General features: G+C 42.6%; 1 protein-coding gene across 9 annotated transcripts in view; it reads right to left on the reverse strand.

Annotated features, from left to right (window-relative positions):
• LIMCH1 (LIM and calponin homology domains 1) overlaps positions 1-13,038 on the reverse strand; it is a 293,512-nt gene that overhangs the window by 35,700 nt on the left and 244,774 nt on the right. The gene's annotated exons all lie outside the window — the stretch shown is intronic.

The following is a 13,038-nucleotide window of genomic DNA, read 5'->3' on the forward strand; positions in this document are numbered from 1 at the left end:
TAAGATTTTACACATGCTATATTTATACACAAATATACCTGCTAAAAATATATAAAAATGTCTTTTTATATAAAAGACAGTAAGGAAATATACTAAAACGTTAATAGTGATTATTTTGGATGACTTTTTCTTCTTTATAAATATATTTCCTATATTCTAAAATATTCTCCAATGACTATATGTATTGCTTCTGATTCAGAAAACAAAATCAATGTAATTTTACATTATCTTTACTTGGGAGCCAATTGATTCCAGGGAGATTTCAAAATTCTCCCACTGATATTATAGTAGTTGCTTGATAAAAGTAATTAAAAGGATGACTAAATACTGGCTAAAATATACTTGAACAATCAAAGAAAACAAATTAATAACTAGTATGTTTTTTAGTCATAGTGTCTTATTATAAAGGGCTGAATTTGAATTTTTAAAATATGTATGAAATAATACATTTTAAAAGGTTTTAAGATAAATATTAAAATTGGTTTCAGAAAAGGCATTATTAGTACTTTATAAAATATCTGCATGGGTTCTCAAAAAGCAATGCATTTATTGACATCTTGTAAGTATATATATATTACTCCTAAATCAAGATTTGCCTTTCACCCAACCAAAATGAAAGCTCTTAATAGTTAATGCATTGGTGGAAATTGTTATCGAATTCTTTAAAAACAAAAAAAAACTTTATGAAAGAATGCAAGAATGGTTCAACTATGTAAATCATAAAATGTGATATACCATATTAATAAAGTGAAGGATAAAAATAATATGCTCATCTCAATAGATGCAGAAAGAGCCTTTGACAAAATTCAACACCTATTCATGATAGAAGTGCTCAACAAATTAGGTACAGAAGAAACTACTTAAACATAATAAGGGCCATATTTGACAAGTTCATAACTAACATAGTATTTACTGGTGAAAGCTCAAAGCCTTTCCTCTAGGATCAGGAACAAGACAAGGGTGCCCACTCTTCCTGCTTCTATTCAGTATAGTAGTGGAAGTCCTAGCCAGAGCAATTAGGCAAGAAAAAGAAATAAAAGGCATCCAAATAGGAAAGGATGAGGCAAAATTATTTCTGTTTGTAGATGATATGTTCTTATATATACAGAAAACGGTAAAGACTCCACCAAAAAACTGTTAAAACTAATAAATGAATTCAGTAAAGTTGCAGGATACAAAATCAATATACAACATAAAAAAAGAAGAAAACAATCCCGATTACAACAGCATTGAAAAGAATAAGATACTTAGAAATAAATTTAACAAAGGTGAGAGATTTGTATACTGAGAACTAAAACATGGGTGAAGGAATTGAAGAAGACACAAGTAAATAGAAGATAGCTTATGCTCATGGATTATTAAAATGTCCATACTACCCAAAGAAATCTACAGATTCAGTGCAGTCCCTAACAAAATTCCAATGGCATATTCGCAGAAATTTTTAAAAACCCCTAAAATTCATGTGGAACTACAGAAGATCCTAAATGGCTAAAGCAATCTCGAGCAAGAAGAGTAAAGCTGGAGACATCATACTTCCTGATTTCAAACTATATTAGCAAAAGCTACAGTAATTGAAACAGTATGGCACTGTCATACAAGAAGGTACATAGATCAATGGAATAGAACAGAGAGCCCAGAAATCAACCTACACTTTTATGGTCAACTATTTTTTTTTTTATGGTCAACTAATTTTTGACCAGAGCACCAGAACACAGAATGTATAAAGGATTTTTTCCACAAATGGTGTTGGGAAAACAGGATCTCTACATGTGAAAGAATGAAATTTGATTCTTACCTGACACCATACACAAAAATCAATGTCTAAATGGGATAGAGACTTAAAACTGCAAAACTCCTAGAAGAAAGCAGGAGAAAAGCTCCTTGGCATTGGTTTCAGCAATGATTTGACACCAAAAGCACAGGCAATAAAAGATAAACCAGTGGGATTACCACAAACTAAAAAGGTTCTTCAGAGAAAAGGAAACAACAGGATGAAAGGGTAACCTATACAATGGGAAAGATATTTGCAAATCATATATCCAATAAGGAATTCATATCCAAAAATACACAAGGCACTCTTACAACACCATAGCAAAAAAAAGGCACAAATAATCCAATTAAAATAGTTAAATAGTATATGAAAAGATGCTCAACATCTCTAATCATCAGGGAAATCAAAACTACTACAATGAGATAGCACCTCATACTGTTATTAAGAGTGACTTAAGAATTAAGAATGACTGTTATTAAAAAGTCAAAGGTAACAAGTGTCATCAAACGTGGAGAAAAGTGAATTCCTGTACACTCATGGTGGGAATGTAAGTTGCTATAGCCATTGTGGAAAACAGCTCCTCGAACAATCAAGAATAAAAAAATAAAAAATAGAACTATCGTATGATCTAGCAATTTCACTTCTGGGTACATATCCAAAGAAAATGAAATCAGGGTCTCGAGGAGCTATCTGCACTCCACATTCACCGCAACATAGTTCATAATAGCCAACCTAAGGTTGATGGATGAACAGATAAAGAAAATGTGATGTTTAAATATTATATTACATGTATAATGAAATACATAAGTGTGATGATATATAAATATTAATATTATATGCAAATATATCATTCATGCATGTATAATTTGTATCTATATACGAATAAACGCCTATCTCTTATCTAACTATACACACACACATATACAGACACAGCGGGATATTACTGAGCCATGAGAAAGAAGGAAATTCTGCTATTTGCAACATGGATGAACCTGGAGAGTCTTAGGCTAAGTGAAATAAGCTGACATAGAAAGACAAATATTGCACGATCTTAGTTATATGTGGAGCCCAGTTACCACAGGCTGGGGTGCGGGGGGGAAAGGGGACAGAAAGTAGGGTCTGGGGGAGGGGATCGTGGGGAGTTATTGTTTAATGGGTGACAAGTTTTGGTGTTGCAAGATGAAAAGAATTCTGGAGATGATGGTGGTGACAGTTGCACATTATGAAAGTACTTGATACACTGAAGAGCACACGTAAAAATGGGTACGATAGTAAATTTTATGTTATGTGTTGCCACGATACATAAATTGGAATAAAAAAATTGCTTCAATAAAAAATTAGAAAAAAAACCGCTGTAAAAAATAAATAAAAATTATTTGCAAATTTTCTAAGCTTTTTAAAAAAAAGCACTAAGAAACTTTAGGCAACAAGACTTTGGAGCTTCTAAAAGATTTTACAATTGCATCTAGTGGCAAAAATTTGTTTTTTCTTTTGGAGGATGGGGTGATTTTGAACTCATAATTAGATGGGCATTTTCTTTCTTTCTTTTTTTTTTTAAAGATTTTATTTATTTGAGACAGTGAGTGTGAGACTGAGAATGAGCAGGGGAGAGGGAGAAGGAGAAGTAGACGCCTCACTGAGCTGGGAGCCCGATGCGGGACTCCATCCCAGGACCCTGGGATCACGACCTGAGCTGAAGGCAGACGCTCAACTGACTGAACCCCCCAGGCGCCCTGATGCACATTTTCTCATGATGGATTATTATGTATCAATTCTGGAAGAACATAATATTAAATTAAAATATACTTTTAAAAACGGAATAAGCACCGTATTTATATTATTTGATCAATTCTGTAACTTTTTAATATATTACCAAGCCTGAGTTGAATCCCTTCAAAGAGACTTAATGACTGGAAATAGTTAAAGTCTCTTTTATCATATGTGATACGCACGTGGTACACGCGTTTGCATTCTTACGTAAATGGCTGATGGAAAAGCAGTATTTGAAGATTGACCAGCCTCGCATGACAAAAGAATAAGTTAGATTTTATAATTTAACACACTCCCGCACCACACATGTGGTAGTATTTTTATGATTTCCATATATAAACTACTATCAGAAATACTGATTTTTAGGCTGTGCCCCCAAATTCATTATAGAAAACTATCTGAAGTTGGAAGACAAATTTGCAGATTTAAATATTGGTGAAGAATGCTTTTGAGAACACTAGCGTTTCTGATCACTAGGAACAAAAGAAAGAACTATAAAAACTGGGCCAAGCCTTCCTGCTCCAAAAATGAACAAAGACATGGGCACAGTTATCACATCTCGGATGCCAAGTCTAAGTTGTGTTCCTCTGGGTACGACCTAGAAAGGGTATATACGCTCCTTCTCATGATGCGCTGCTGGCGGTAAGATACAGAGCGATTTAGAGACCTTCAAATGCGGAAAGTGTGCCACTTGGAATCCAGCAAATAATTCATGAAGCCCTTTAGACATAATTTATAATGCGCAGGAGACAAAATCCTCCAGCGCTCCTTCACTGAGGATTATTTTCCTCGCACATCACATTCCAGGACAAGTTTACTTATGCATGACTAATGGAGCACTTCCATTTCCAAGAATTCTCAGATTTCTGAATTCATTTCTCTCTGGCTTACCGCTCAAACACTGAGCTCCCAGACGACCCTATTTACCTTCCCTTAAACACGATGCTTTATAGATGTTATGTCCCGTCGTTACCTTTGATACCGCGTTTACCACGTGTCAGTGCTGTCAGGGCACCTGACAGGGCTTATTTCACTTGATGCTCACAGCAGCTTGGAACGTAGGTATCAATAGGATTCTCTTAATACAGGTGAGGAAACTGAGGCCCAAGGGGCTACGTGGCTTATGTAGGGTCAGTGCTAATAGGCAGAGGCGGTGGGAACCTTGGGCCCAGTGCTGGCAACCTCAGTGCTCCATCATCTGGGCTCAGACTCACGCCCACCTCTGCGTCGTCCCCAGGTGTGTAAAGGTTTTGATTGTTAAGACGAAATATAAGAACCTGAGAATCCCCAAGTTTATTGCTGAAATGATTCAAACTGCCCTTTCCAGTCCCTTCCCTTGTCATCCATTCTCCTTCTCATCTGTTTGTTCTGCAGAAGATGAGAACTCCCTGGAATCTCTCAGAACAGGAGGCAATCTGGCCAAGACTCCACTTCCGAGGGCAGCTCAAGACCTGACTGCCCCTAGCCACCATCCCATCTTGGGGCCCTCCACCCAGCCCAGGTTCTGCGGGGTTGGGGGAGCACACAGCACAGCACCTGGCACCGAGCAGATATGTGATCCAGGTCAGGTGAGCAAATATTCTGTGCATCATTCATGGAATTCACACTCTCAAGCTTACTTTAAACACACAGTGGTCACCCAAGTCAGGTTATTAGCTAGCAAAATATTCATGGTAAATGAAGAGAAAAAGCAAGCTATGACACAATTTGAATAACACGAGCCCATTTAATAAATATTTTATATGCACGGAGAGAAAGAGGAGGACACACATTTAAAAAGAAATCTTAGGATCCATTTCCATATGGCCGGAGCCGTATGCAGTTTTATTTCCTTTATACTGTTCTGTGTTTTGCAATATGCTTAGACTATGGATGGATCTTGAACAAAGGTGGGGTTGGGGGCGCTGACCCCTCTGCACAGTCAAAAATTCATGTGTAACTTTTGACTCCTCAAAAACTATGCTAATAGCCTATCAATGGCCAGAAGCCTTACTGATAACATAGTCCATTAATACAGTGTTTGTTATATGTGTTCCATATGTATTTTTTTTAAAGATTTTTTAATTTATTCATTAGAGAGAGAGAGAGAAGGGAGAGGCAGAGGGAGACGGACAGGGAAGCAGACTCCCCGCCGCATGGGGCTCGACCCCAGGACCCCGGGATCATGACCTGAGCCAACAAAGGCAAACGCTTAACCTACTGAGCCACCCAGGCACCCCCCATACATATTCTTAAAATAAAGTGAGAAAATGTCACTAAGAAAACCATAAGGAAGAGTAAATACATACAGTATATATAGAAACAAATCCACACCTAAGTGGACCCACGCGGTTCGAAGCGTGTTGTTCAAGAGTCAACAGAGGATGTAATCAAGGGAAATCCCCCAAAACAGTCTGATTAACTTGTGTCTGGCTACTGCATCTTGAAAGTTTGTTATCTTTGTCCTCACATCACTACTTCAAAGGAAATGAGATCAAAATTGGCAGTTCCAAGCAGTCCCAATGGGCTGGGAAACTGGCCTGGGACAGACTGGCCTTGCTGGAAATGGCACTTTCTGATCTGTACATTCCTTTGGTTCCAGCTACTGGGAGCGAGGCCTTCCCTTCTCCACCCGGTAACACTGCCTCAAGAATGAAAACAAGTAAATAAGAACAGAGCCCTGGACCCGAGTAAATAAGAATACAGAAAGGTGACGGGGCCTCGGCCCCCAGTCAGCCTCTCCCGGACGGAGAACCGAGATGCAGGCTGGCTCTGGTGCCAGACTTAGCCTCGGGCCCACGGGTGGGTGGTGGCAGCTTCCTGGCCGGAGAGGAACCTGGTGTGGCCACAGGCTCCCCTGGCGTCTGGTTGCTAGGTCTAACCAGGATCTGCCTGCTGGGTTGGCCTAGACCACCACACGGGAGGAGGAACTGGAAATACGAAGCCGGAGAGCAGGAACGTCCCGAGACCCAGAGCTTGGGTGGTCCCGTTTCCAGGACAGAGTTGGATTGATGGTTTGACCTCTACGGGTTGGAAGAGGTGATACCCAAAGTGCTTTCTTCCCTGAGCTACTCTTCTGTGACTGAGTGATTTCCTGGCTTCGGTCTCAAATAACTTATCTGGACGGAAGCCTGGAAAATCAGTCTATTTATGTCTTGGCACCATGACCCAGGTATCACATATGCCATGCATGTGTTTCCCCGTCCACTTTTATACCTCCGAGTATCTATTTTCACTGGATGAAAGAGGATCTACATGGAGAACCAGACTCCCCATTCCTTAGACTTTTTCTTTTTGCTTAAGTTTTTTTGAACCAACGATGTGAGGCTCCGGTCCAGGTAAGATGGGCTAGTTTGGATTTTTTTAGAAATCGTCTCGGATGTATACTTTTTTTGAAGTCTGTGAATGCTTCTGAACCTCAACATTTTTAACGGCTTTTAATCACACACTCTTACAGTTACTTCTCGACAGAGAAAAAGTTTCTAAAGAAATGCCTGTTGGCATTTGACATCTGAAAGGAATTTGCAGTTGGTCTCAGTCATAAGGAAAACAGCACCTACTCGAATGCCTTCCCCCCGCTCTCACTGCAAAGTGAAATGTTCTAAGAAAGATTTAATTGTCTCTTTTCCTGGGTCAGACCACGTTAGTAAAGTACTGAATTTTCAAGACGAAGGCTTATGGCTGATATTATCAAGGTTGAAAAAAAAATTCACCTACCTAATTACTTGGCTTGAGAAAAGCAGGTCAAACAGTCCAAACAGTGACTAGTGAGGTTTGGTCAATGGGCAAGAATTGCCACAAACTGGATAGGAAGGTGCTTGCCAGCAGGGGGGCTTGCATGACACCCCCCACTCCCACCCCAGGGACCCGCTGGTGAGTGGGAGCTGATCACTTCCCTCAGATGGCAGAGGGAAGCCAGAACTGGGCAAGAGAGGGGTGATGGGGGGCCAGGAGCACGGGGGAAGCACCACAGGAGCACCTGCGAGGGCAATCATCTTCTGGAAGGAGCTACTCCCATCTGCACGTTTCCTAGTGAATTCCAGCCGGAAGGACTGACAAGCCGAGCTGGACGGTGACAAGAAATTCATCCCATTTGTCTGAAATTCGCACCTGAGCACTATGGTCATTTTGATGATCTTGGTTTAAGCTAAGAAACGTTACTGAAAAATACCGTGACTGTCTCCCATCTGTTGTACAACCGTTATTACATATACCGTAAGGGCACCTCTGTCCTTGAGCCGCCTTGACGTCCGCCAAGTGCTCTCTGTACACGAATCCTCACACCAACCATCGGATGACGTGCTCGCATTGTCTTTGTCTTTCATATAAACTGAGGCTCAGGTGGGGTTAGATCTCTGACCTACTGCACAGAGTACTCTCGGTATTTTAGGAAAATGGTCATTTTTGGTACCACAGAGGAAGAGGTTCAAATATAAATACAACTTGCAGTGGGTCTAGCTTTGGGGGAGACAGAAACATCCTTCTGCAGGTTATTGAACAGGATAAATTCACCATCAGAGAAGAAGAACTTACAACTTATTTTCTAACCTGGGATTCCAGGAGTCTGGATTTATGCTATGACATGATTTTCTTACAGGAGCCAATATTTTTAAATGCCTAATTAAAAAAAAAGTGTTAGGCTTCTGCTGGGAAATATCTCAGGGATAATCAGATGAAGCCGTGGGAGGCAGGATACCCCTGCTTGTAGCGTGTAGCGTCCCAGTCACCCTCGTCGCCTCTTCACCCTGTGACTCCCTCTTGGGATCGTCTCGTGGATTCCTCATTACCGTTCCTCATCGTCCATGCCTTTGCTCCCGCTATTCCCGACATGCTCCATACCAATGGGAATCCCACATCTAAGGCCAAATTTCAAAATCTCTATCCCACACAAAACCCTTCCCATAACCCCAACCTATGACGGTCTTACCTGTTCTTTGCAATCTTACATCCCTCTAGTCTTCTGACCCTGTTATCCAGCACTTTTTAGGAAAAATATTTTATTTATTTATTCCTGAGAGACATAGAGAGAGAGGCAGAGACACAGGCAGAGGGAGAAGCAGGCTCCCTGCAGGGAGCCCAATGCGGGACTCGATCCCGGGACCTGAGATCACGCCCTAAGCAAAGGCAGATGCTGAACCACTGAGCCCCCCAGGGCCCCTAACAGGCCTAGTTTAATTTCAGATCCATTTCTAAAGTGAGAGAGCAATGGTCCCAAGGGTTTTCAGGGCCAAAGGTGAGGCAGGAAGCAACCGAAGAGATGACATAGCGTGAATCACACAACAGTGGTGGCGCTGGCCCCACAGGCTGAGCCTCCAACCTCACCCCATCCCCTCCCACTGGAGCCTGGCTGTCGCCCCTCTCTGCGGTCTGAATGAGCGCTCCTGCCCACGGCTGCTGTGCCCTTGGGACAGCTCCAGCTCGCCCTGGACAACTGTGACATTTTCGTGGTGGGTGAGGCTACTCCTCTGTAGAGAGTGCATCTGTTGGGAATGCAATTTTTGGAAGAAAGACACCATTTAAAGAGAACACTATTCCTTTGACTCCCCACTCTGTGGGGCCAATGAATTAGAAAACAGAACCGAGTCCAAGCTGGTATCAGGCCCCAGGAGGCCCCTGTTTCAAGCTGGTCGCCATACCCTGCCCTGACCAGTCAGGCCCACCGCTTCCCCAGGGATACACTGGCTGTTACGCAGTGAGAAGTGCTTTTCTTGGCGTGCGGTGGAGGAAGTAAAATGGGGAGTAGGTTTACTAGAGAAGAGAGTCCTTTAAAATGACGCTGGAGATAACACATTGGGAATGGAAAACTTCTGGAGTCATGGACTGTGAGTATGGAGACGTTATAATGACGCACCGACATTTCGTTGTCTAGCAGGCACACGCGGAGCCACCTCCCCAGGAAATACTGCCACGGCCCCGCATCGGTTGACCAAGGGCATTGAGGCCCAGAGGCAGAGCAATGAATGCTTCCTCCTCGAAACCACCAGGGCTTCTTGAGCCAGAAATTACTCCGAACCAGACACTCCTTCCTTCCTCCCTCCCTTCCTCCCTCCCTTCCTTCCTTCCTTCCTCCCTTCTTTCCTTCCTTCCTTTTCTCTTTTCTTTTCTCTTTTCTTTCTTTCTTCCTTCCTTTCTTTTTTTTTTAAGATTTTATTTATTCATGGGACATACACAGAGAGGCAGAGGCACAGGCAGCGGGAGAAAGCAGGCTCCATGCAGGGAGCCCAATGTGGGACTCGATCCCAGGTCTCCAGGATCAGGCCCTGGGCTGAAGGCAGACGGTCAACCACTGAACCACCCAGGTGCCCCTTTCTTCTTCTTTCTTCTTCTTCTTCTTCTTCTTCTTCTTCTTCTTCTTCTTCTTCTTCTTCTTCTTCTTCTTCTTCTTCTTCTTCTTTCCTTCTTCTTTCCTTCTTTTCTTTTCTTCTTCTTCTTCTTCTTCTTTCTTCTTCTTCTTCTTCTTCTTCTTCTTCTTCTTCTTCTTCTCCTCCTCCTCCTCCTCCTCCTCCTCCTCCTCCTCCTCCTCCTTTCTTCTTCTTTAAAAGAGGTCTTTATTTTAGAGAGAGAGCACACATGGGAGGGGCAGAGGGAGCGGGAGAGAGAACCCCCACAGACTCCACACCGAGTGCAGACCCAGACATGGGGCTCCATCCCACGACCCTGAGATCGGGACCTGAGCCGAAACCAGGAGCTGGATGCTTGACCGACTGCCCCACCGGGCACCCCTAAACTAGGCAGTGTTTTCAAGTAAGGGGCATATACAGGAAGAGCCTCCCAGGCTTTTCCATGAGTTTGGACCCACACCTTGACCCCACCTGGATCAGTGGCTCAGGGGAAGGAAGCCCAGCAGGACACCTTCAGATCAGAGCTCTCCTGGTTATGCTGTATGAATTTCTGAAGTAACCTGATTCCTTTCAGATCATCTGATTTTGCTCCTCCTCAAACAAGACACTTCAGGGGACAATGCAACAAGTGTGAAATATTTTGGTCCCTCTTTGCTTTGACCTCAGGGTGCTTAACGACTTTTAAAGTGGAAAATGCCTGCCCCTAAAAAGAGAAGACATCGCTTTTTTGGAGAATTTTGCTCCCTGTAAAAATAAGAGAATTACTAATCATCAAGAATGAGTATATTTTTTAAAGGGAGGCTATGCTTCTCTACAAACCAACAAACCCCTTGCTCTTTTTTAGGAGTCTTCTGCTTAATGCCACAGAAAAAGCTGTTTTTTCCCCTAAATGGTTAAAGACTTAGAGAAAGTTTGGGCTTCATACCGCAATCTCATCTCTTTAACTTCTGTTGGGAATAAAATCTATTCATCCAAGGGCAGGGTTTCCCCCAGACTCAAACAACAAAATGGTCAGAGGGCAGAACTGGCTAAGAGGTAGAAAGCAGACATGTGCCCGATAGTAGAGCCCTCAGGGTTTGTTCTCATACTCAGTCGGCTGTGCCCGAGTCAGTCCTGTGTCCCTCTATTACATGGCAGGTGTCACGGGACAAGCATGGCACCAAAACATTGCTTTTCCCAAGGAGAATGAGAAAGACCTGTGCTGGATAGTATGTGCAAAGGGCCTGTGGCCTGACAGAGTCATCAAACCGAGTCATGGAAAGTCCTTATGGAGGGAACTGAAGAAATGCGTATCAATAACTGTGGCAAAAGACAAATAAGAACAGAATTCCTGAGTGTCCCAGAAGAGCAATCCTACCACTGCGATGTCGAGTTAATTACAGGCACTTCTAATTTAAAATTAAGAGCGTGTGTTGACTCTACCAGTGAAGTTCCCACGCTAGCAGCGAAACTCAACATTTCGTCTTAGGATAATTTGTTAAGAATTCTTCAGAGATGATAACATTTATGCAAATGAAAAGTGAGATTAAATTCCACAATGAGAGACTCAGCATATGCATGGATCTCAAAACTTTGCTCCTGGAGGCCAGTGAATATGTTACCATGGTGAGGAAATTATTTAGGTTTATTCCAGTTTGAAACTCCTCCACAGGACTTGGGCACCATGGGGAAGACCTACGTCCTCCAGCTCCTCTGAGAAAACACATTTTATTCTTCAAAAGACAAACCCCAGAATGAAACACGGCCATTATCTTACACCATCTACAAATAAATCCAAAATGGATCAACATATTAACTGTGATACCGAAAACCATAAAATACTTAGAGGAAATCATAGGTTCTTTGACGTTTGTCTCAGTAGTGTTCGTTTGGACCAGTCTCCTCTGGCTGGGCTAACAGAAGCTAACCCTGGAAAAACTGGATTATATCAAACTAAAAAGCTCCTGCACGGCCAGGGAAATCATCAACAAAACGAAAAGGCAACCTACGGAAAGGAAGATGTTTGTAAGTCACCCGTCCGATAACGGGATTAACACCCGAAATATATAAAGAAGTTACACCTCTTGATATCAAAAAACAAAGTGATTAAAAAAAAAGGCAGAGGACTTGAGTTGTTTTTCCAAAGATGACACCCAGATGGCCAAGAGGCACACGGGAAGATGCTCCACGTCGCTTGTCCTCAAGGAGATGCAAATCAAAACCACAACCAAAAAAGAAAAAAAAAACAACCAAAAAACAAAAAACCACAACGAGATACCGTCTCACTCCTGTCCCGTTGGCTACACCAAGAAGACAAAGAATCAGAGCTGGCAAGGAGGCAGAGAAAAGGGAACCTTGTACACTCTTGGGGGAAATGCAAACGGTGCAGCCACTGTGGGAAACGGTGTGGAGGTTCCTCAAAGAATTAAAAATAGATAAATAAGCTCCTGGTTATACAGCAGGTCACGTGGAGACAGCCCGTAATATTGTGACGACTTCGTACGGCGATGGCGGTACCCGGACTCACTGTGGGGACCGCTCGCAATGTGGAAGGCTATCGGATCGCTCTGACGTGCCCTTGAAATGAAGAGGATATGGTACGCCAACTACACTGCACTTAAACGAGGGTAAGAGATAAGAGGATATCTCCGGAGATGAGAAAAATAAGGTCCAGCCCACTGGGGAGTTTAGCTCGCTGGGTCTTCTGACTCAGCCTCGGAAGACAAGTTTCCCTCTGTGTCGGACCTTTCCAGGCTCTGGGGCATAAAACTGTGAAGGTCTCCCCCATCCTCTGCGATCCTGACCCAAACTCCAGCGACGAAGACTGCAGAAATCAGCGTCTGGTGAGAATGAACAAGACTGTGCAGAGTCCAGCCTACGTCCTAAGAGCTGGGCGGTGTCCGTGGTCGAGAAAGTTTGGGTCTGAGCCACAAAACCAGCAGGACCCGTCCTGAGAGCCCCTGGAAAGCGTGCTCTTCCTGACTGTATTTTACATTCTGAACCAGCAAATATAATAGGATTTTGAGTTTTCTCTTCTGCTGTTCTTGAACCACCCTACGTTTTTCAGCTTGGCCACTCAATAGTTGGGTCCAGTTGCTCTGAATTTAAGGGGCTAAACTAATAAAACATTTTATTGCTTTTAATCTTTTGGGTTTTTTTTATCTTTTTGTAGTTTTATCTATCTATCTATTTATTTAT

The sequence above is a fragment of the Nyctereutes procyonoides genome, unplaced genomic scaffold (genome assembly GCF_905146905.1).
Source record: "Nyctereutes procyonoides isolate TBG_1078 unplaced genomic scaffold, NYPRO_anot_genome, whole genome shotgun sequence".
Lineage (NCBI taxonomy): Eukaryota > Metazoa > Chordata > Mammalia > Carnivora > Canidae > Nyctereutes > Nyctereutes procyonoides.